At 42.0% G+C, this 26,138-nt stretch overlaps 1 protein-coding gene across 7 annotated transcripts in view; it reads right to left on the reverse strand.

Annotated features, from left to right (window-relative positions):
* LOC111172887 (uncharacterized) overlaps nt 1-26,138 on the reverse strand; it is a 113,550-nt gene that overhangs the window by 78,002 nt on the left and 9,410 nt on the right. For 3 of the 7 annotated variants that reach the window (XR_016394131.1, XR_016394129.1, XR_016394130.1), the window contains exon 2: nt 1-26,138. This exon is cut by the window's left edge and continues 12,826 nt beyond it; it is cut by the window's right edge and continues 5,713 nt beyond it. The gene's annotated coding sequence lies outside the window, so the exon portion shown is untranslated. The other 4 variants (XR_016394128.1, XR_016394126.1, XR_016394127.1 and 1 more) reach the window with 4 other exon arrangements.

A 26,138-nucleotide genomic window follows, 5' to 3' on the forward strand; every position in this document is an offset into this window, starting at 1 on the left:
TATAAGTACAGCAAAGCCAAAAATCAAACCTCTTCACAGCAATAAGCCAGTTTTGTTCCAATAGGAATTCAAATTCAAAAAAACAAATGCAACACACACATACACTGAACAGCACAGACAGGATTCAAATTCTCAAAAATATGAGTGATGAAGACACCCTCCAAACTCCAGATTGTTTGCAAAAGTTCCATGAGCACCGCCCCCAATAAGGCATCTAAACAATACACGGCAAAGCTGTGATCTGATACATGCAGGTATTATCCTGGCTATATCTAAGCATCTCCTAGACTTCTACTTAAATGATCTTGAGACTATCTCAAGAAACTAGTTTGGTTCTCCCTTTTACCAGGATGAAATAATAACAAGAGGTAGGGAAAAATTGGAATGGGAATTGCCCAGCAAGGACCATAAAGGGTTGAAGGAAATAATCGTTATTTTTGGTGTTGTTCTCCCTTCTACAATCTTCTTACTTTCTGACTCCATCCCTCTTCATCTCCCACCTGAGCTTGTATTGTGCCCACGTCCTCTGGCTTCCCTGAGCCTTTCTCATTTCTGCCCTCTCTCTAAATTTTCAATGCTCCCAAATTCAATTATAAATTCCGAAATTAAGGTTTCAATCACAACAATATGTAATAAAACACTACTAGAATTTTAGATTTGTTTGATCTCCCAAAGCCATCTTCCATCAGAATTCTAATTCCCGTTCTCTCCGTGTGCTGACCTAATCTAGCAGTTAGGATTCTAACTACTTCTAATGGACATTCTCAGCTACCAGCTCACAGTCCTAAGGACCTATCATCCTTACATTCTCTCTCATCAGAATGCTCAGCGGCTGCATCCTAGAGAGGTAGTTATTAATATGCCTTCAATAACAAGCTAAGGAGGGGCTACAGGGAAGAGAAAAATATGCCTGATCATTCTAATTTACTTTAATGTAGTAAAAATTCCCAATTAAAGGTACAGTTTAGTTAGTGTTTGGAAATGAGGGTCGTACCAATTACTTGAACAAGGTACTGGTAAGCTTTGTTCTTCTACCCTGATGAAAATTTTGTCACAGAAATCAAGATGTAGGCTTTACAATGTATGTGATAAGGTTCATGTAATCTAGACAGTTCCACAAAAGTTTTTTCCTTCGGGGTAGTCAAGGTGACTCATGACTCCCCCAGTCCTATTTTTTATGCCCCCCACTGAGATAATATGGAAATGTTTTAAACTATTGGACTTTCCTAAAACTCAAGACCCACGCACTGCGTTTCTGTTCTTAATGCCATGAAAGGGTGCAGGTGACCTGTTACACTTCTATTTGGTGCCAGGGGCTCCCATGAAGCTTCAGGCTCCAGACTTGCCTGTTAAAGTTCCATCTGTTTCCTCTTTTACCCAAATTCACTGTGTGGGGCAATGATATTAAAGACCTTCCTCAAAGCTGAAAAAATAAATAAACTATTGGACTTTCAGGCAAGAATATATTTTAGAACAGGTCTCTAAACCTTACTAGTCAGCAGAATCACCTGGGGATTTTTTTTTTCCTGAATCAGATTCTCAGCCAGAGTGGGAGAAAGTAAGTGGCTGGGTCGGAATGTTTTTAAACTCTCCATGAAATTCTAATGATCAGTCAGGTTCGGGCACTATGTTGAGAGTACAGGGCCACCTCGCAGTACCTCCTAAGTCATATCACTTACCTGCTTGGAACCATAAAGAAAAGGGAGAAAAGCCTTTCTGAGCTCCAGCCTGCTTCCCAACTACCTGGCAAAGTGCATCGCTTCTCTGTTCTTGGAGCCCTGTAATCCAGGCCACCCAGTTCAGCTGTTCCTACTTCCATACAAGCAGGTGATTCCTCCTGTAGAAAAAAAGAAAATACACTCATTAGGACCCTAAGTATGGAGCTTTACAAATAGCTAATTTACCAATGACAACAACTTTGCAAGGTTGGTATCGCCACCATTTTGTAGCAGAAAAAACTGGGGCTGAGATGATTAGAGTGCGATTTTGCCAGGTTTTCCCCATGGTTAGTCTCAGAGGGCAGATTTGGAACCCAGTGCTGTGGGACCGGAGAGATTACTGATGTAGTCATTTGTGCCTTGTTCTTACTTCTATTGGGGACTTACTTGGTAGAGGGAAAGGTGATTTCCCCCTTCCTTTCCTCTCTGGAAAGAAACCTGGCTTTTTGTTCTGAGGCACAGGACCCTTTTATGCTCAGTTGTAAGAGCTTTAAGAGCTTCTTTGTGGTTAAGAACTGGAAAAAGCCAGACTTACTTTATTTTTTTTTATTTATTTGGTTGCACCAGGTCTTAGTTGCGGCTTGAGGGCTCCTTAGTCGTGGCATTCGAACTCTTAGTTGCAGCATGCATGTGGGATCTAGTTCCCCAACCAGGGATGGAACCCGGGCCCCCTGCATTGGGAGCACAGGGTCTTAATCACTGCACCACCAGGGAAGTCTCTTTTTTTAAATTTACAGACTTTGAGAATTATTGTCTTTTCAAGAACAGAAGCTGGAATTACCCTAAAAAGGGAGGAGATGGAAGGCAATGTTTCACAGGGAAGACAGCTATGCCCCTGCCCTGAGAAGATGGGTTCCCAGAGGCTGGAGAGAGGTGTGGACATTACTTGCATCCTAGTGTGTAGAACAATTCAGAGTTTTCCAATGCACCACTATAGCTGCAAAAGGGCAAAGAACGTGCCACCCTCAACCAAACTCAGGCAGCTGTCCCATCTCAAAACCTGACTCATGGGGAATCCCAGAAAAAGGAAAGGAACTAACATTCACTTCATAGCCATAGCATACCTAGAACGTTTACCCTTGAGCCCAGGGCGTCCTGAGAGCCTTCAGGTGTGGAGCCAATGGCAGCCCTGCCTGGGCAAGTTTTCCTTCTCTTTCCCATCTCCCACAGCTGGCTACTGAGATGCACAAAAGGCTGTACTTGTGTACAGAGCCCTTGGGGTAACGCTCGGAGCTTAGCTACCTGCTCATGGAATGTAGTCATCTGCTCACAGATTCAAAGCATCTGGTTCTTTATCAAAATAAACAGACTGAGTGAAAGAAGCCAGATATGAGAGAACAGAAACCATATGTTCGATTATATGAAGTCCAAAACAGACTAAAGTGACCCATAATGACAGAGGTTAGTACTACTAACCTTTGGCCAGGTATTGACTGGGAGGGAGCACAAGGGAGCCTTCTAGGGGGCTAGAGGCCTTCTAGGGTGCTAGAAATATTCTATAGCTTGATCTGGATGGTGATTACACAGGTGTAAACACGTGTGAAAATTCATTGAGCTGTGCCTTTAAGATATGTGCATGTTACTGTTACGTATTATGTGTTACCTCCACAAAATAAGTACATAATAAAAGCAAATAAGCCAACAAACTTGGATACTAAACAGTAACCTACAATGACCTGCCAGCTCCAGCTTGCCTATTGCTGGGGCCACTTAATCCTCTCTTGCTGACTCAATCCCTTCCTAATTCCTAAAATTAATCTGGCTCCCTCCACCAAAACCACACAGGAAATTTTAAACACCAGAGGAGAGCACTCAGCCCAATAGCCCTCACCCATGGGGGTAACCTGTAGCATGATGTGTGTGTGCAGAGATGTCAGCCAGACTGCCCAGGTTCAAATCCCTCCTCTGCCACTTTTTGATTACAGCCTTAAGCAGGTTACTTAATTCTCTACACCTCAGTTTCCTGATCTGTGTAACAGGTTTAAAAATCAGGATTAAACAAGATTATTCCATGTAAAAGCACTCAGTAAATACCCATTATTATTAAATGCCAAGCCTATGAAAAGCACTTTACCAATATTGTCTCATTTAATTCTTACAGCAGCCTTGTCTGATAGCTGGTGTTATCACCATTTTAAAGCGAAGAAACTGAAGTTTACAGAGGCTAAATTTGCTTAAGCTTACATAGTTGGAAAGGGGCAAAATCAGGGTTTGAACTCAGGTCTGTTTTGTCTTTTCCTGTCAAAGGGCTTCCCCAACCCCCACCTGGGCCCTCCCAACCCCTGTGTTCCATTGGCTTCCTCCTGGGCCTCCATGCTGCTGAGACTAGACCACACAGCCCACTCTTCAGGGAACTTTCTAGTCCTTCAGATTCTGTCTGAGCCCCGGGTTCAGAATAATCAGCCTAAGTAATAGGCAACAATTGGATCAAGATGGTGAAATGAGCTCATAAGATCATGTCCCCTTCCACCCAAATTTTCTTACAATGACAGGTGCAAAATGTTTTTTTGTTTGTTTTTAAAGGATTAATTTATTTACTGTTTTTTTTTATTTTTTTAAATTTATTTATTTTTGGCTGCTTTGGATCCTCGTTGCTGCGCGCGGGCTTTCTCTAAGCTGCAGCGAGCGGGGGCTGCTCTTTGTTGTGGTGCACGGGCTTCTCATTGCCGTGGCTTCTCTTGTTGCAGAGCACAGCCTCTAGGCGTGCGGGCTTCAGTAGTTGTGGCGCACAGGCTTAGTCACTCCATGGCATGTGGGATCTTCCCTGACTAGGGCTCGAACCCATGTCCCCTGCATTAGCAGGTGGGTTCTTAACCACTGCACCACCAGGGAAGCCCCAAAGAAATTCACATGGTACTGATAAACAGGAAAAGGCACTATTATCAGAAAGTTTTGAAATACTTAAAAGATAAAAGTTAATCAACATTTACAAGAGTGAGGAAAAATCACATCCCCAAACTGGCTGCAGAAAACAAACCAAATAAATGATTAAAATCATGGAAAGAGCAAATCCAGAGTTTCCATACTCAGAGACATTTACAATAATACAGAAGGCTCTGAATCAACCAGCAGGATAATTTATTAAAGAACAGGGCTTCCCTGGTAGCGCAGTGGTTGAGAGTCCGCCTGCCGATGCAGGGGACGTGGGTTCGTGCCCTGGTCTGGGCGGATCCTGCGTGCCGCGGAGCGGCTGGGCCCGTGAGCCGTGGCCGCTGAGCCTGCGCGTCCGGACCCTGTGCTCCGCAGCGGGAGAGGCCACAACAGTGAGAGGCCCGCGTACCGCAAAAAAAACCCAGAAAAACTGTATTCAGGGGCTTCCCTGGTGGCACAGTGGTTAAGAATCCTCCTGCCAATGCAGGGCACACGGGTTCGATCCCTGGTCCGGGAAGATCCCACATGCCGTGGAGCAGCTAAGCCCATGCACCACAACTACTGAGCCCGCAAGCCACAACTACTGAGCCCGCAAGCCACAACTACTGAAGCCCGAGCACCTAGAGCCCATGCTCCGCAACAAGAGAAGCCACCGCAATGAGAAGCCAGCGCACCACCACGAAGAGTAGCCCCCGCTCGCCACAACTAGAGAAAAGTCCGTGCACAGTAATGAAGACCCAATGCAGCCAAAAACAAATAAATTTATATATATTTTAAAAAGCACTGTATTCAGAACATGGGGCCCAATAGCCTTCCCCTGCCCCTGAACTAGCAGAAAGAAACCATCAGGAGTGTTTTCACAGGGACAGAGGGGGATAGGAAGCGAGCACCCAAGAGGAAGTGTTAGATGACAAGGTAGCTCTGCAAGGAACAAAATGCTCACAGGCTGCCGCCAGAGTGAGGCCTTACTGGCTTTAGTATCAAGACAAAGAAATACTACAAATGTGTGGTGTATTGGTTTTCTATTGCTGCCATAACGATTTTCCACAAACGGTGGCTTAAAACAGCACAAATTTATTACTTTACCGTTCTGTAGATCAGAAGTCCAGGGCTAAGCTCAAGGTGTCAGCACTCCTTTCTGGAGACTAGGGGAGAATTTGTGTTTTGCATTTTCCAGCTACCAACAGCCATCACGTATCTTAGCTCATGGCCCCCTTCCTCCATCCTCAGAGACAGCAACTCTCTGACCCTTCTGTATTAGTCACAGCTCCCTCTGATCACAGGTGGGAGAGCTTCTCTACTTTTAAGGAATCATGTAATTGGGCCCACCTGGATAATCCAGGCTAATCAAACTAACTTGATCACATCTGCGTAGTCCCTTTGCCATTTAAGGGAACGTTCACAGGTTCCAAGCGTTAGGCCATGGACATCTTTGGGACCATTTTTCTGCCTACCACATGTGGTTATTGGGCGCCTGGCAAATAACCCCGCTTTCAGGTTTGGCAATTTGAGTGTTAGCTGTTCCACCCAGGACCTGAATCTGGAGTGATACCCACAAAGACTGGTGGCAATGACCTAACCAGACTGTTCCTACAAAGTATCCTTGGTTGTTGCCCCCTTGGTTCCTGCTGGCTTTCCAAGCCTGATTTTCAGCCTTCTAGGTAATTCTGTGAGCTACCCAATAGCCTGCCAACAAATTATTTTTCTGCACAAATTAGCCAGAGCCAGTTTCTGTTACTTATGATCAGAGAAGAAGCAGATTAGCATCAGACTTCTCATCAACAATGTTGGGTGCTAAAGACACCTGTGTAATACATTCCAAATTCTGAAAGAAAAATGATTTTGTACCTAGAAATCTATACCAAGGGAAATGCACAATCAACTGTGAGAGCAAATTGGAGACATTTTTAACATACAAGGATTCAGGAGTTTCGCCACAATCACACTATCTCTAAAATAATTATGGCTCTCAAAAATGCACTCGAACAAAAGAACAATGACAAAAGGTAACCCAAAGAAAAAGATAATATGGAGTAAAAGGAAAAAACTGAGTCAAAACAAAAAGTAAAACTTAACTAGAATAAAACTAATTTGGTAAATTGCTGACACCTATAGAGGCAAAAGGAGGAAGTCAGAGTAAAAATTTGTTTAATGGGAAGACATGAAGGTGGATTAATTCTAGATGCGGATAAAAAACGTGTATAACCATGAGAGTTCAAATTTTAAGTTAACTATCTAAATAACCAAAACTGAGTTCATAACTTTGCCAACCCCTAAAGAAAATGGAATAAAGAAAACTTGCTCAAACAAAAGACAACAAGAAGAAACAGAAAAAAACAAAACCAAAAACACCTGAATAGAAAACATAAGCCAGGAAAACATGAGTGTATTTAAACATATTAACAATACAAAATGTGAATGAGTTAAGTTCCTGTATTAAAAAACCAAGTTTTAATTTGGAGTTAAAAAAAAAGTCCAGCTACATATGCCATTACAATTAAAAGGAAAGAAGGCTATTTTCAAGTGATAAAAATCACAATTCACTAACAAGACATGAGAGTCAAGAACACATTCTCTTAATACAGAATTTTAAAATTCAACAAGGAGAAATAAAAACCAATCAATCTATATTGATGGTGGAAAATTTTAATATATCTATTGGAGAAATTAATAGACCAAAAAAATATTTTAAGCTAGTATATTTGAGTAATGCATAAAACCACTTGGAACTACAAACAACTTTGTAAAGATCACAGGGATTTCCATCGCACAAAATCCAACAGTCTTCATTTTATTCCATCTCTCAATGGTAATTGACACTTGGTGCGCCTCTCCCCAAAATGCTCTCTACCCGAGCCCCAGAGATGCCACGTTCTCCTACTTTCCCACTCTTTGTGGAGCAGTGTGCCCACCCTGTTTTGCTGGCTCCTCCTCCTATTCCTGACCAGTATCAAGGCAGTCCAGGCTCAGTCTTTCCTTTCTTCTCTCCCTACACTGCCTAGATGGCAGTTCTCACCCAATTCTCAGTCTTTAAATATCATCCCTATGCTAATGACTCCCAGATTTATTTCTCCAGTCCTGAACTTTCCCCTGAGCTCCAGATTCCTTTATCTAGCTCTACTTGAATACCTAATAGGCATTTCAAATTTAAAATGTCCCAAACTAAACTCTTGAGTTTCCCTACATACATCCTAAAATTTTTGTTGTTGTCTCAGATGTTTTTACTGTGGTAAAATACAAATAACATTTACCGCTGTCGCCATTTTAAAGTATAAAATTCCACAGCATTTGGTATATTCACAATGCTGTGCAGCCACCTCTATTGTGTAGCTTCAGAACTTTCTCATCACCCCAAATGGAAACTTCCATTAAGCAGTCACTCTCCAGTTCCTCCTCCCACACTGAGCCCCTGGCAAACACTAATCTATTTTCTGACTCTGTAGATTTACTTATTCTGGATATTTCATATATATGGAGTCATACAATATGTGGGCTTTTTTGTCTGGTTCCTTTTCACTTAGTATAATGTTTTCAAGGTTCAGCCATGTTGTAACAGGTATCAGTATGTCATTTCTTTTCATAGCTGAATAATATTTCATTGTATGGATATACTACATTTTGTTTATCCTTTCATCTATTGATGGGCATTGGGTTGTTCCACCCATACACACAAAGGTTTTTCTTCCAGTGCCTCCCACTGTCTCCCTCAATCATCTCTGTCTCAGTTGGCAGCACTGCCACTGACCCAGTTGTTTAGGCCCCAAATCTAGGAGTCATCCTTGACTCCCTTCTTCCCCCGGCCCCACCCAACCCCTGATAGCCAAACCGTCAGCAAGTCCTAACTGTTATAACATCCAGGTATATCCCAATTTTGGTCACATTTCAACACTTCCCCAGCTACCACCTAGTCCAAACTACTGTCCCTCTGGCCACAACTAAAGGTCTTTTTGCCCCATTTCTTTCCCCTCCAATTCATTTTCCCAGAGCAACCAAAATTATCTTCTATAAGTATTAATCAGATCATGCCACATCAGTGCTGAAGACCCTTCAACGGCTTCCTATTACACTGGAATAAAATCTAAACGTCTTGCTATGGCCAACAAGGTCAGCATGAACCAGCCCCTGCCTACCGCTGTGAGCATCTCTCCTACACTCTCCAGCCACATAAGTCTCTCTTGGAGTCTCTCCCACACCAAGCACTTTCCTGACCTGGGGCCTTTCTACTTGCTGAGCTTCTGCCTGGACACACACCTTCCCCTTTAACTTTGCTTGGCCGCCTCCTTCTTACCTCTGCAGAGAGGTCTTCCCTGACTCTCCTATCTGAACTAGAGCCCTCACCCCTAGTCTCTCTAACCCCTTGCCCTGTTGGGTTTTTCCCTCATACAACTTAGAACCCTATAAAATTATATTTTTTGTATCTGTTTATTATCTCTCCCCACCCCCCTCCCGCCCCGCCAAGAATGTAAGCTCCAAAAAAGCAGGTACTTTGCCTTCAGCCAAGTCCCCAGGGCCTAGAGCAGTACCTAGAATATAGGAGGCATCTAGGAAATACCTGTCACTTGAATAATGAAGGAACTGCATTATACAGAAAGAGTACTTTGTGCTCAATAAACAGAATATCCATTCTTTGCAAACATCCTTGAATATTTATATGATTAGGCCATGAAGTGCTCTTCAGCCATGTTGGTGAGTATAAATTAGTGTTAGTTTTCTGGTGAATAATTTGATAATATCTATCCAATTTTAAAATGCAAATATCCTTTGAACCAGTACCATATATTAAAGAGTCTCTCCTTCCCCCATGAATTTCATTGGCACCTTTGTGATAAATCAAGTGATCTTCTATATGCGGGCCTATTTCTGGACTCTATTCTGTTCTGCTTATCTATTATCTATTTGAGCACTTTCAATTATGATATGGAGCTTCATATGGATCTAAGGAAAGTTCCTTTTCCACAATATAATTTTTTTCTATTGTTCTATGTCCTAGAACTGATTACTCTATAGAATAATAGATTTAGTAAAGATTTGATGTTATGGTAATACAGAGAATAATTTTGGTTTTGGTAGGAAGATTTTTACCATATTTAGAATATTCTAGAATATTTGTGTGTCTGGAGGCAGGGGGTGACATTTTTTTAAATTAAAGGTACTGCCACTTCGCATTTTTATATTGTTGTTCAATATTCTTCTCCCCTCCCAAAGTTCCTGAAGGACACTGAAATGATACAAATACGTTGCAAGGAACACTGAAAAGGTGACTTTTTTTTAATTAACATCTTTACTGGAGTATAATTGCTTTATAATGGTGTGTTAGTTTCTGCTGTAGGTGACATGTTTTGAATAGTACTCAGGTATTAGAAGCAAAATATCTTATAAAACTAACTTTTGGGGCTTCCCTGGTGGCACAGTGGTTAAGAATCCGCCTGCCAATGCAGGCAACACAGGTTCGAGCCCTGGTCTGGGAAGATTCCACATGCCACGGAGCAACTAAGCCCGTGCGCCACAATTACTGAGCCTGTGCTCTAGAGTCTGCGAGCCGCAACTCCTGAAGCCCAGGTGCCTAGAGCCCGTGCTCTGCAATAAGAGAAGCCACTGCAATGAGAAGCCCGTGCAGCACAACGAAGAGTAGCCCCAGCTCACCGCAACTAGAGAAAGCCCGCACACAGCAACAAAGACCCAACACAGCCAAAAATAAATAAATTAATTAATTAGTTAAATAAAATTAAATAAAAAAAAAACAACTAACTCTTGGTTTGAGAAATTGTCGCTGTGTTCCATGGTGCTGAAGCAACTGAATATACAACCATGTGGAAATGTAAATGGACAAGACTCAAACTCTTCGTCATGCTAAGGACTCTAGCAAAGTAGACTTATTTGTCCATTATGCAAATAGGAAGAGGAGAGAGCCAAGAATCCTCTTCTGATAATGTTTATACCACTTGGGAACACAGGTGTCAACTACAACATTATCACCAGGACAACAAATAAGACTATCCTAACAAACCATAACAAGTAAAACAGGTATCACTGAAGGTTATGTTCACATGACATGGCAATAATTTTTAAAATCTCTAGCATCTACAAGACTCCTTTGCTCAAATAATAATTCCAATGATAGATTTATATTAGAGAGAAGAGAATGAGCTGGTAACAGTTATGAATATTTGTGCAAGACTTCATACCACATAGGAAACAAGAGTGGTGTCCTTGTGAGAGTACACATTTACCACCTGCCTCATCAGATCCCTTGACCAAGTTTTAAGATGAGGAAGAATGCCTCTCCCTTTGTAGCTGCAGTAGAGAAGAAACATTTTCTTCATCTCTTTACTAGACTTTTTTTCTATATTTTCAAAGTCCATCTCTGAAATACCATAAGTTAGCATTAAAAGCAGAACACACACACACACGCACACACACACACACACACAAAAAAGAACACAGACCTGTGGGGCTCAGGTTTAAAATGGAAAAATGGATTGTTAGGATTTGACTTGACAGTAGTGAAATAGTAGGAATTCATCTTCCACATTACAGAAGAACGAGAGTCAGTCTGACATCAAACTTCTTATCAGAAACTCAGGTACTAACACATGGTGAGGAAACAGATACCAAGCTCTTTGGTAACATGATTATAAACTAGAATATTGTATCCAGACAAACTCAAGTAAGTGTGAAAGTAGAATGAAGACATTTTCAGACATGTAAGAACTTGGAACATTTATTTCTTAACATGCTCATTTTGGGGAAGTTGCTTGAAAATATTTTGCAGCACAACAAGGAGGAAAAAAGGGGAAGACCAGTGACCCAGGAAACAGCAAAATAAATCAAAAGAGCAGGAAAGGGAAGTTCCCATATGATTTGCCGTGGAGCAAGATGAAAGAGCAACCAGGAGAGATTGGAGGAGAATGTGATGCCCAGGAGGGAGGGCAGTAGGAAAAAAAGGGGTGGGGAGGAGAATGGTAATAAGTGATAGAATAACAATATAATGAAATAATTGGGAAAAGTTGAAACTAAGCAAACGGCACAAAAGACCAAAAAAAAAAAAAAAAGAGTAGAAATACCAGAAAAAAAAACCCTACACAATTTAAAAAAGGAAATGAAAGCATAGTGTGGCCCTTGGTTTCAAAGTAAAGAGAGAAACTACCCCTTGGGGATAAAAATTTCGTGTTGGGAGCGTAGTGGCCCATCAAATTGAATAGACAAAGTCCATGTAAATTACAGAAGGCCTTCAAAGCTGGACTCAGAAATTTGTGCCCACGGTCTGATAAGCACAGAGAGCCATACTGGTTCTTGAGGAGGAGAATGAAAAGATAAAGGCAGCACTGCAGTGATGTTAGCTGGCAGGAGGAGAAGCAGGGAGCCAAAGGATAAGCCTGTTGCAATTTTCCAGGCATGAGGTGGAGGGATAAATGGACAATAGAGGAGGAAAAGAGAAAAACCAGAAAGGCATTTCCGACAAGGACTACAGGACTCTGGTACCAGGAGTGGGTAAAGGCTGGGGATAGTTCCAGTGATTTCTGGTCTGTGAACTGGGAAAGCGGTGATGGCTGTTATCTAGTGTTGCTGTTTTACTATTATGCTCATACTTCTCCTCCTCCTCCTTCTATTCCTCTCTCCAAGCTGACATTAAGCTCCTTTGACTGTAGACACTAAAGCCTGTGTTTGTTTCCTTGACGGCAGCACTGGGTCCTACAACAAGAGTCACTCGGCTGGTGCTTGTGATTGTGTGACTGTAGGTGGTGGTGGTGGTGGTGATGGTGATGATGATAACAATGATGTTTCAGTGCCTTAAAGACAGTGGGGAGGAGGAGTGACTTGGGACATAAAATAATGATGGTAGAATTAGAGCTTCTGAGAGATATCAGCTCCTATTGGAAGTTCGAAGAAAGTACTTTTGAAAATATTGCTGTTACTTCTGTAGTGAAATACCTTCATTTTTCCTTTCTTTAGTACCCTTTACTTAACTCCATCTATACAGGGATCCCCTGCTTTTCCAAACTTTGCTCTATGCCACTTCACTTTTACGAAAGACCTACATTAGTACCTGTTTTCACTTATTAAAAGAAATCTGAAAAAGATTTTCACTTCTACAAAACAAGGCAAAAATAGTGTTCAGTGCTTGTTTTGCAGCGAGCCATTATAGAGGCAGCGCGCACCCTGAGCAGTAGAGTAGCACTGCCAACCTCCTTCCCCGGTAACTACATACACTCAGCATCTCAGCATCAAGCCTCCATAGCTTCGAGCTGTGTCTATGAGCACTTGTGCTTTATCTCAATTTATTCTGTGCATCCTTTAGCAAGAAGTGTCCTAAGGTAACTGCTTCTTTGCTTTACGTCATTTTGGCTTATAAAAGGTTTCACAGAAACACTCTGTGAAACACTGCTTTCAGAGAGAGGGGAAACCTGTACTTATGTAGAAATAAAACCAACCAGTATTGGAAGATCTAACTACAGTCAAACTTACTTCCAAATTCTTCTTTCAAATCCTTTTTTGACTGAAAAGAGACTCTTTTTTAGGAAGCAGAGCTATTTAAACAGGCTGTGCCCTGGGAGTAAGGGTCTTTCACATCTTGTTTCGTTCTTGTTTCTGAAGATTAAAAAAAATGTTACTTTCCGGGCTTCCCTGGCGGCACAGTGGTTAAGAATCTGCCTGCCAATGCAGGAGACAGAGGTTTGATCCCTGGCCGGGGAAGATCCCACATGCCGTGGAGCAACTAAGCCCGTGCACCACAACTACTGAGCCTGCAAGCCACAACTACTGAGCCCGTGTGCCACAACTACTGAAGTCCATAAGCCTAGAGCCCATGCTCTGCAACAAGAGAAGCCACAACAATGAGAAGCCCATGTACAGCAATGAAGAGTAGCCCCCGCTCACCGCAACTAGAGAGAGCCCGTGAACAGCAACAAAGACCCAACACAGCCAAAAATAAACAAATAAATAAATAAATTTATAAAAAAATAAAAATGTTGGGACTTCCCTGGTGGCGCAGTGGTTAAGACTCTGTGCTCCCAACGCAGGGGGCCCCAGTTCGCGCCCTGGTCAGGGAACTAGATCCCACATGCATGCCGCAACTAAGAGTTCGAATGCTACAACTAAGGACCCTGCCTGCCACAACCAAGACCTGGTGCAAGCAAATAAATAAGTAAATAAATATTTTTAAAATAAACAAATAAATAAATAAAATAAAAATGTTACTTTCAAAGAAAGCACTAGGTGGCACTTGTGATGTATTCAATAGTTGCCTCAGATCCTTTCTGGAAAAGGTTTGGTAGGAAAAAAAATGCAATAAATATTAAAATGGGAAAATCTTCATTATAATAATGAAGATCAGTATCTTATGATTGTGTTTACTGTGTTACTGTGTATGAGCAATATCTTTATGCAGCATTTGCATTTAAAATCTGGGCTTTGCTTCCTTTATAAAAACTGCAAGAGGGGAACCAGCATTTCTATAGTATGTGAAAACCCCAAATCACTAAAATAATAAACAAGGGGGTAATATTTGATTTGCAAAAAAACTGACTACAGGTGTTCTTTGAAACAGTCAGTTTCTCTATTGTATTTAAAATATTTTAATCTGTAACAAAAGATTATAAAATTAAGTTTTCCAAGATCCATCTATTATGTAAAGCAAAATAAATTATCACCAATTTAAAATAAGGCACTATAGATTAAAGGTTTTTTGAGTAATATTAACCAAAAAAATAAATAAATTTAAAGCTGATGTTTTAGGACTTTTTTTCTTTTTTTACCGTCTTTAAACTGATAACATAATGACTTTAAGCAAATTCATTGTCTTTTCTGGTATTTGGCAGTTCCTATTTGGCAAGTTGCTTAATTATCTCATGGTCCCACTTTACTATAAAGAGATTTCAAGTTTTTTTAACAGAAATGTAGGTTGAGAAGGTACTATTTCAAGTAGAAAATACTGTTGCTCAATACCATAGCAAAAACAGTAGCCTGTGGACCCTCTCATGTTATTGCATCTTTTCTCTACCTATTGTCTAGGTCTTCTCAGTAACCATTTTATGGATTAGGTTCACTCATGGCCCCATCTCACTTTTCTATCCTATTCTTCCCTTGCCTCATTTTCATTTCTTATTTTAAATGTACTTTTCCTTGCTTTGTAGGATAATTTAACACAATGCAATCCTTTTGGAACAAGACGGGTTATAAATAAATTAATAATAATGCTAATATGCTGTCTTGTAATTGCACTAATTTGTAGGTTTGAGATGAAATTGACATTTTGAAGGTAGTATCTCATGTAGTAGTAAACTCAGCATGTCAGAATTCAGAGCTAAATATGCAAAACTGCACCAGTACCGAACAAATCTGGATTTCAGTGTAACAGTTGAGTTTCTTTGGTTGCAAATGATAGGAATGGATTCTGGCTAACAAGCAAAAACGGACTTTAACAGAGTGCTAGCCAGGAACTCACGGGATGGACAGGGGGCTAGAGGGCCAGACCTGGACACAAGACAGGAATGAGGACAGGCTCCAGGGGCCCAGGCAGCAAAAACAACTTACAGATCTTGTCAAGGTGCTGCTGCTCCAATGTATACTCACACTTTATCTCCCATCCTTGTATGTCCCTAACTCAAGGTTAAAAGTTCTAAGAGTCTAGATTGTTTAATGTGTTCTGTGAATTCACAGATTTCTAGTGCTACAATCATGGGAAATTTAGTATGGAGTAAAGGCTCTGTTGTGAAAGGCTGCCAAATTATAAAGAAACATAAATTTGGAAAAATAAAAATCCCTGGAGTCCAGTTGCCTTCCCTTGGGTCACATGTGGCTCCTTGGTTACACTGGGATGAGAAATATTGATTTACATCCCTACCAAGATTGTCCACAAAAGGGGAGAAGTAACTCCCCAATAAGAAATTGGGATGTTCCTGGGAAGGGAGATGATTGCTGGCCACTCAAAAAACAACCTAGGTGCACTAAACTACAGGAAGAGTAGATTGTTAATTTCTGTGTCATATTGTAGACCCCTGTAATGGGTTGAATAGTGTCCCCCCCCTCCAAATTCATGTTCAGGAAGAACTTCAGAATGTGATCTTACTTGGAAATAGGGCAACTGCAGATATAATTAGTTAAGGATCAAGATGAGATCTTACTGTATTAGAGTGAGCCCTAAATCCAATGAGAGTGTCCTTATAAGAGACAGAAGAGGACACAGAGAGACACACAGAGAAAATGTGATGCGAAGATGGAAGGAGAGATTGGAGTGATGTGCCTATCAGTCACAGGATGCCAACGATTGCTGCAACCACCAGAAGCTAGGAAAGAGGCATGGGATGGATTCTCCCTCAGAGCCTCCAGAAGGAATGAACCCTGCCAACACTTCTGGCCTCCTGAATGGTGAGAGAATAAAGTTATTTAAGCCATTCAGTTTGTGGTAATTTGTTACGGCATCCCTAGGAAACTAACATAGCCCCTAAGAACAGTTTTGGCAAAACCCTAAGTGGTAAAATGCATTTACTAAGCACCATGAAAGTAGGTGCTTAGTAAATGCATTTTAATGAGAGTGAACAAAAGTCTTTTTTTCCTATTTCGAAAGAAAATAAATCTACGACCACAAAGAGCTACTGAATACCTCTTATGCACCAGGCACTGTTCTAGGAGTTGGAAATATAGCCATGAACAAATCAGCAGTGAACAAATTAGGTAAGCTCATGGAGCTGCATTTATAGGGGAAACAGTTAAACAAGTAAACAAGACAAATTTTGTCAAGATCAGGACAATGAAGAAAGTGAAGCTGGATGCTGTGATATAGAGTGATATACAGGAAGTGAGGAGTCAGTACGGTTTGGGTGATCAGGCAAGGAGGAGAGAGCTGAGACCTCAATTATGAAAAGCCAGGTGTTCATGACCCAGAGGGAAGTATTCCAGGCAGAAGGGACTGAGAGAACCTAGAGCTGAGTGACCACCGACAAGCGAAAGGAGATGAAAGGGCAGATCTAGGCAGAAACAGATCACAACTTCTCTTCTAGATATGTCACGGAAGTGGAGGATTTTAAGTAGGAGAATAACACCATCTGATTTAAATATTTACAGTCAGTCCGTTTGCTACGTGGGGAGAAGACTGTATGGGCTAGAAGGAGCAGGGGGCACTTGGGAGGCTGTAGAATTAGGCCAGATGAGAGGAGGTGGAGCTCAGGTTAGGGTGGGAGAGGGATGCTGAGAAGTGGACTAATTCTGGTTATGTGTGAGGCGGAGTTTGACGGGACTAGTATGTGTTAGCTAAGTGCCTTCTCTTGGTCCAGTATTGCTTGAATTTCTATAAAAGACACAAAAAAATATTATTTTACCAAGACTCTAATATCTAGGAGTCTTGCTTTTAATTGGACAGATGTGTATTTATCTGATATATTTATAAAACATATACAGGCTCAAAATGCTTCAGAGTGTGATAGAGGCAATAAATGTAGGAAAGAAGGCTCCAGTGTGGGTAAAGTTAAGAAAGAAAACTTCATGAACTTGAGATGGGCCTTCAATGATACATAAGACTGAAGGAGAACATTCCAAGTTGGATAAGCCAGGAACAAAAGAGAAAAGTGAAGAATGAACATGCACTATTAGGGGTAGGTGAATAAACTAATCTGATTGGATTAGAGAGGTTGTATACAGTGGATAATGCCAATTAAATAAGATCAGTAGAGTGATAACAGATGATAGAACACTTTGAAATCCAGGATGAGTTTAGATTTAATCTCTCAGGCCAAGGCTCAGCAAACTGAAAGGGCCAAATAATAAATGCTTTAGGTTTTGCAGGTCATAGGGTCTCTGTCACAACTACTCAGCTCTCCATTGTGGTGTGAAAGCAGTCATAGACAATACTTTTCAAATGAGTGCAGCTGTGTTTTAGTAAAATCTTACAAAAACAGGTGGCAGGACAGATTTTGTTCTTGGACTAGAGCAGCAGAACAATAAAATAAAACTGGTGTTTTATCAATTTTTAAAGTAACCATGTAAAGGTTCCGGGCATTTCTTACTCAACATCCATTTCCCTATTCCGCCTTCCTCAGAATTTCCAGACTTTCAGTCAGATGTCAACTTCTCTCTTATGTTTATCAAGAAGCTGACTGAACTCCCAGCACTAGAGGAGTGGTCTCAGATTGGTCTAAATTCATTAGGTCATACCATTCCTCTTTCTACAATGACTGGATCATATAAGCCGCAGCTAAGCCACACAGTGCATGCCATTTCTCAGGCACACATGTCAGTACAGGAAGGGCATCTGGGCTAATTTTGTCCAGTAACACATAATGTATCCTTTACAGTAATGGGCTTCTAGGAAAGAAGCTTTTTCAGTTCTCTGGAAGAGCCACCATAAGGGATACTTCTTCCCTTTCTGGGCAGAGTGATATATAGATATGAAATTTGAATTTCTGGATTCATTTTGCCACTCAGAGAGAAGCCAGTTTTGGAACGAGGCTGACAAGACTGAAGGCAGAGCAGAGAAAGGTAAAGAATCCAGGTCTTTGAGGACATGGTTGAACTATTAAATCAAACCAACCCTGAAGCCTATCCTACCTTGGACTTTTTAGTTCTATTAGCCAGTAAACTACACTCATTGCCTAAAAATTGTCTGAGTTGAGTTTTTAGGTACTTGAGATTAAAAGTATTCCACTGTCTTAGAAAAATAATATGGAATGGGGAGACACTGAAAAGAGTTAGACCAGGTGGGAGACTAGGTCTGCAGTGATAAGGCACAAGGCAGCAGTGAGAAGAAGAGTCATTGGAAAGAGAGAATTGATGTGTGAGGCAAATCTATATCAATACAACCAGAATTCTTACACTCAATAAAAGGCTAAGGGGAAAAATTTAAGGAATATAGTGAGTGAAAGTTTGAGCCCACTCCCAAGGAAACAGATGTAAAACATAAGAGAACTGGAAGGTTGAAGATGAAAGAGACATTTATTTGAAGATTCAGCCCAATCACAGTCCAACAGATGATATCCGCTAGCAACAAAAGATGTAAAGCCATAAGTATTTAAAATATATAAAGTACTCACTCATCACAAAACGTACAACCAGGTTCCATAAAGCAGTGTGTAAAACCATTAAGTACAGTAAAAAGAAAAAAATAATAAACATCTGTGAAAATAAGATAAACTAGTGAGAACTGTTGGGTTATTTTTTGGAATGTAAGAGGGGTCATTAAGAACCAAAAGGAAGTGGGTAGGCTTACTGAATGACAGATTGGGAAAGCCTTATTAGAAAGGGTAGGACTGATCAAGCCATTCCAGTTATTCACTTTTTCATCTATTTTGGCCAGGGGACATTCTGTCAATAGAACATGAAGTCCACTGACATATAACTTCTGGGAGCCTCAGTAAAATAATAGGGTAAACAAGGGAAACAGATAAGAACTGCTGGAAGAAAGAGGCCTAGCAATGATTCATACAAAATCACTAAGCCTTTTCATATTTCAGTGACGAAAAGGTAAAAAGAGACTTTTGGTTTCTAGTCCAGCACATAAGAAGCTTGGAAGTTGCCGCTCCAACCTAACAATAAGTAAAAGGCAAAAATCAACACATCTTCTTAGACCCAAAAGAGAAATGAAGTCACAGGGCAAAATGCTGCTCCCAAAATTGGAGAGACCAACAGGCAAATACTGAGAATCACAGCTCACTGGAGCAGCAACCTCTGTGGGAACCAGCACCGAGGTAGGGAAACCTGAACTATGATTTACAAATTGCTGGAGGCTCAGTGTGGAGAACTCTGAAAACTCAAGGGGGCCCCAGTCATTGGGGGCTTCCACATATTTGTGAGTTTTACCTTCTGGATCTCCACCAGGTTCTCACAGTAAACACTGAAGAAAAATCCCACCACAACCTGCTTCCCCACCATGCTTCTGGCAGAACTATTCTGCAGGAACTATTTTGGAATAAACCAGAACATTCAGTTCCTAACAAGGTCTGCCTTCAGGAGAAACTATTTAACCAGAGCCTAACCTGGTGGGGTTTTATCAGAGCCTAAATGGCCTAGGGAAGGGAAATACCCAGTTCAAGCCCCCTCTAGCCATCCTGTTCCATCTCAGCATATCGGTGGGGGGACTGAGAAGCACATGTGAAGTTCACAGTCCAGAGGCACAGTCTCACTAAAAGACTGAGACTTAATCATAGAACTATAAGACACCTCCCTTCTTCCCCCACCCCCCCACAAACCCAGGCTCCACGTGGGCTCCCACCAACCTAGGCTCCTGGCTGGGCCCAGCACCAGACCGACTACCAAAGACCAGGCTTTTGACCCAACCCAGCACCAGGCCAGCTCCTATAACCCCAGGCCCCCATCCCACCTCAGTGCCGTGCTGGCCCCCATGGATACAGACTCCAGATAGGCTGCTACAGACCCAGGCTCCTAGCCCACCCCATCACTAGGCCAGCCCCTGAGGCCCTACCCTCAAGGCTGGCTCCCATGGACCCAGGCTTGCAGTCTGCACCAGAACCAGTCTGGACCCACAGACACAACCTCTAGGCTGGCCCTTGAGGCCCCAGGTGACAGGATGCCTCCTATAGCCCCAGACTCCAGGCTTGCCCTAGTGCCAGGCTGGCCCTGTGGCTCCAGCCTCCAGGCCAGTTCCTATGAAATCAGGCTCCCAGTCCATCCCAGTACCAGATAAGCCCCATACAGATTCAGATGATGGGCCCACCCACTGGTCCTTGGTACCTGGTTGGCTCCTGTGGACCCAAGATCCAGGTCTGCCCATACAGACCCAGGTCCCAGGCCCATCAGTGCAAGACTCAAGCACCAGGCCTGCCCCAGTGAGCCATCATGGACCCAGACACCAAGCTGATCCCCATTTACCCAAACACCAAGCCTTTCTACCTTCTGACCCAGGCACCAGACCTGCCTGCCCAAGGAATCCAGCAGCAAGCCTGCCCATAGACACACCAGATGATCCACCCAGAATCTCTGGATAGGCTGACAGGCTTTGCCTGTCAAAGTCAGCCTGTAAAGACTGGAAGAGGTGACTACTTCCTCAAAATCACAGGTACCAACGCAAGGCCAGAGGGATCATGAATAATCAAAGAAACACAACTCCACCAAAGGAAGCTATTAAAACTCCAATGACTGACCTTAAAGAAATGGAGATCTATGAACCGTCTCACAAATAATTCAGAATAATCCTCTTAAAGAAATTTAGTGAACTAAAAGAAAACAGACAATTAAATGAATTTAGGAATATAATGCATGAAGAAAATGAGTTCAACAAAGAAACAGAAACCATAAAGAAAAGAAAGACAGAAATCTTAGAGTTGAAGAATACTGCCTGAAGAATTCAACAGTTTCAACTGAGTTGAAATAGACTCAATCAAGCAAAAGAAAGAATTGGTTAACTAAAGGGCAGGTCATTTGAAATCATCCAATCAGAAGAGCAAAAAGAAAAAAGAATGAAAAGAAGGAAGACAGTCTATGTGAATTATGAGATACCATTAAAAGAAACAATCTACACGTAATTGGAGTCCCAGAATGAGGAGAAAGGGAGGAAGGAGCAGAAAGCTTATTTAAAGAAATAGTGACTGGGCTTCCATGGTGGTGCAGGGGTTAAGAATCCCCCTGCCAATGCAGGGGACACGGGTTTGAGCCCTGGTCCAGGAAGATCGCACATGCCGTGGAGCAACTAGGCCCGTGCGCCACAATTACTGAGCCTGCGCTCTAGAGCCCATGAGCCACAACTACTGAGCCCACGCACCACAACCACTGAAGCCCGCGTGCCTAGAGCCCATGCTCCACAACAAGAGAAGTCCCTGCAATGAGAAGCCCACGCACCACAACAAAGAGTAGCCCCTGCTCGCCGCATCTAGAAGAAAGCCTGCACGAAGCAACGAAGACCCAACGCACCCAAAATTTTTTTAAAAATTAAAAAGTTAAAAAAGGAAAAAAAGAAACAGTGACTGAGAACTTCCCAAATCTGAGGAGATGTCTGGACATCCAAATTCATGAAGCTAATAGGTCATCCCGAAATTTCAACCCCAAATGATTTTCTCCAAGGTACATTATAATAAAACTATATAAAATCAAAGACAAAGAGAGAATTTTAAAAGCAGCAAGAGAAAAAACTTCTTCGCATATAAAGGGTACCTGCAAAAGGCCATAACCAACAGATTTCTCAGCAGAAAACTTGCAGGCCAGGAGAGAGTGGGATGATATATTCAGAGTATAAGAACTAGAAAATCTGCCAACCAAGAATACTTTACCCAGCAAAGTTGTCTTTCAGGAACGAAGGAGAGATAGGCTTTCCCAAACAAACAAAAGCTGAGGGAGTTCATCACCATTAGACCTGTGTTATAAGATATGCTGAAAGGAGTTATTCAAGCTGAAATGAAAGGATGCTAATTAGTAACATGAAAACATATGTATGTAACTGAAAGACCCTCAGTGGAAAGAACCTACTATAAGAATATAATAATTGTAGCAAATATTTATTGACAACTTACAAGTGCAAAGGTACTGTTCAAAGGCATTAATTTATTTAATTCTCACAGCAATTTGATGAGGTAGTTACTATAATTACCCTGATTTTATAGACGAGAAAACTGAAGCACGGAAAAGTTAAGTCACTTATTCAAAGCCACGCAGCTTTCAAGTGGCAGAACTGACGGTCTGATGGAGGCAGTCTGGCTTTGGAGCTTCTGCACACCCCTGCCACTTCCAGAGCCCAGGTGGGGAGGAGTCAGATTCAGGAAAGACTAGTGAGCACAGAAATTAGTAATAATGAATGGGTGATATGTTTTCTAAACTTTAATGAATTGAATTATTCTGTGGTTTTTCAAAGAGGCAAAATTAAAATTCTGAGCAATACTAATAAGGAAGATTGTAGGGTGATAGGGGAGGCGAGCTGTGTTCAATAGTGAAGTGTTTTAAATTTCTTTTCTTGTCTAGGAAGGAGCCAGAGATTAATTTCAGACCTTGGGGTTTTTTTTTTTTGGTTGTTTGTTAACTTTAAATACATGTGTTAATAATTTAATGGTGACTACTAAAAAAATAAAGAAAATATTCATGAAATTTACTGAATTTCCCATTAGAGAATTAAGTAAATGAACTATGACACACATATATAGAATAATATAACCCAGTTTAAAAAAAGGATGTGTGAGTTGAAATGGAAAAATATTCTCAATATATTGAGTAAAAAAAAGAGGTTATAAAATGTTTGCATTTTAATAAACATATATGTGCTTTTGAGTGTGTATATATATGTATACATGTTTCTGCATATGTTAACTGAGATTATTTCTGTTGTCGTTACTGAATGCTTTTTGTTTTCTACTACATAAATGTTGGTACATTTTTAAAAGTGTGCATACATACTGTCCGTTATTATAATCAGAAAAGAAAAAGAAAAGTTTGTGATTTGGGGGGAAAAGAAAATGTCATGTTTTGCTCTGTCTGGCCATTCCACTATTTTTGGATATTTTGTCCCTATTGACCTCAAATAGCAGTTTATATGAAACATTCTTTGTGGATCAGGATTCTCTGTGTTACTAGAAATACTTATAGCCTTCAACATCACTAAAAGCAAACAAAGAAAAGCATGGTTGAGGGAGGGGAAATAAGACAAAAATGCAAGCACATCTTGGCATGTAGTCCAACCCCAGGTGCGTGATCAAGGGGAGGAGGGACCCAGGCCCCATGCACACAGGCTGACATCCTGCTCCAGCAGGAGAGCTTGGTTTTTTCCTCAGATGACAATACCAATGGTTGTGGCTAGGGAAGGAAAACTGCGTTGAGGAAAAGAATGGCTCCCTATGACTAGAAGTTTGACCAGTGTGGCAGTCTCACTCTGCAAGTTGGCTTTAGCAGCACAATTGCTCTCACTCAGCATTTTGGCACATTGGTTCATTGTATCCTCTACCAGACGTCACGCCCAATCAGACCAGTTTGTCCAATGATAACTCTGACAACTGACTGCAGCCCATATTATCATGTCTGCTACCATGAACCTCCGCTGTCCCCAACACACACAGAGACAGACTTGTGCCCCCTCCCCCAAGACTGGGCATCCTTATTCTTATAAACGGAGCTCCATTGAGTACTTACAGTATTCAGGGAACTGAGCTAAATGCTAGGAACCAAAAACAGGGGTTTATAATCTGTCAGGAAGACATACACTAGGGGCAATTAGGCTCTTACAGGATAGAATTAATTTAGTTTGTGAATAATCTGGTTTGTTGGTGTTCCTATGAAAATATGTGTGGTAGCCGAAAGTGGCCCTCCAGAGATGTCCCTGTCCTAATCCCCAGACCCTGTGAACATGTGAACATGTGAACATGTGAACATGCTATCTTACACGACCAAAGGGACTTGGAAAAATTACACAAAGCAAATGTGTGATTAAGTAAAGGACCTTGAGAAGGGGAGATTATTCTGGATTACCCAGGTGGACCCAATCTAATCATATGGGTCCTTAAAACTGTGGTCAGAGGGAGATGTGACTACAGAAGGAGGGTCAGGGAGATGAAACATTGCTGGTTTTGCGTATGGAGCAAGGGGCTCCCCAGCCGAGGTGGCCTCTAGGAGCTGGGAAAGGCAAGGACACAGATTCTTCCCTAGAGCCTCTGGAAGAAACCTTGACTTTAGCCCTGTGAGGAGGATTCTGGACTTCTAATCTCCAGAACTATAAGAAGTCTGTGTTGTTTTAAGCCACTGTGTTTGTGGTTAATTTGTTACAGCAACAATAGGAAACTTATACAACATGCATAATACGCATATTTTCCCAGGTGGAGTAGGACCTGAAAAGCCTACAAAGGTTCAGTGGTCCTGAAGCGCACATTAAGGGCTACGCAAAGGCCAGCTTCCTCACAATAGGAACATCAGCGAGGAAGCCTCACTGAATGCCTCTCTACTAGAGTTGGGGGCTGCAAGGGAGGCAGAAGGTCCACTCACACTAAGCTTCCCCTGGGCCACGGGCACATGCTGACTCCTGGCACAGGACAGGGGACACTACTGAGGATGTACCCAGGGCGTGATGGTGCCACTCCTAAGTGATCTAGTCCGCATGCCCAGGACAGAGCTGTAAACTCTAATTGACCGGAATTCTTTGTGGAGCTGACAGAAATGCTGTAACTCAAGGGTTGGTCAGGTTGAGGTTTATCAGCAGGGAGGGGACACTGGGAATTGTCATAGCACACCTGGGACTGTGAAGAAAGTGCAAGGGAACCCAGGCCTACAATTCTTGAAGGGAAGCTAAGCAGGGCCCTAGGCTGCTACAGGGACTTTGGAGACACACAGGATCCTTGTGGCCTGCTTCAGTGTCGAATGCTAACCAGGACTCCACATCATGGCACAGATAAGAGCCCAAAGGCAATGACTGTAGGAGAGAAGGGTATCTGGGGGGATCCAAGATGACAGGGCCTCAGATTTTTGGACTCACCAGGGCAGAGGGCATTTGGGAGTGGCAGAAATGAAAAAATATCAGGCTGTGCCTTTTTACTGAGAGGCAGACTGGAGGAAGCCACACAAAGCAGTGAGGAAGGAAAGGGCCATCTACCTAGCCCGCCAAGGCAACTGAATCAACCCTGTCAGTTCCCCCTCACATCCAGAGGCCCATCCAATCCTAGGCAAGGCTGCAGGGACAGCAGTAACACTTCTTACCGTGGTGAGCAGCAGAATCACCCCTTGGGCCCACCCAACTAGCAGACTCACTTGATGAGAGGGAAACAGGCCCTCCCACAAAGGGTGGTGCTCTTCTGCACAGGGTAACCTAACACAAGTCACACCTTTGAAAATGGACTATTTTTTTATCAGTAGAGATGCCTCCTTTGTTGGGACAATTGTCAATTAGATCATTTGAGTATATGGAGAGTATCCTAAAGGTTTGGCTTTGTTAATGCAAATCTTAGTCCCCACTATGTAACAGTTGGAAAGTGGGGGCCAGAAGCTCATTCTCATCAGCTTGAGATGACATTAAGGATCCTACACAGAGACCCTATGACTCTGATTAGATAGAGCAGAGTATACAACTGAGCCAAGTCAATCACAGGTAGGCCCAACTGGATATCTGACACAATCCTGGAGGCAGGCGGAAGACAGTAGACAACAGACATTTATAAAGCAGTGCAAGAGCTGGAGCCCCAAATCCAACAGCCAGTTCCAAAACTGAGCCAAGAACCTGAGGGAGTAGCTGGGTATGGAATGCCAGAGCAGGGGTTCAGATATGGGTTATCTTCTAGGAATTTTATCAAAAGATTACTTTCTTCGAAGTAGTTGGTTTTTCATTAGAGCTGACATGGAGCTGTACAGTGACTTTTAACTCAAGGACATCTTAAAGGCCCTGCTAGACATCTGACAAACATGAGTATATCCCTGCTAGACATTTCACAAACATAAGTATATCCCTGCTAGACATTTGGCAAACACATAAGTATCCCCCTGCTAGACATCTGACAAACATGCAATAAGTGTAATCACAGCATGATTACCAGTCATTAGTCCACATGTCCTGCATTTGCTCGCTCTTCTCAAGGCTTAAGGTCTCATCTCTTCACTATCTCTAGAGGAAATATACATTAACTTTAAGATAATTTATATTTC

Source organism: Delphinapterus leucas, chromosome 8 (genome assembly GCF_059928025.1).
Source record: "Delphinapterus leucas isolate spDelLeu-1000000601 "Yukka" chromosome 8, BTC_Dleu_Yukka2, whole genome shotgun sequence".
Lineage (NCBI taxonomy): Eukaryota > Metazoa > Chordata > Mammalia > Artiodactyla > Monodontidae > Delphinapterus > Delphinapterus leucas.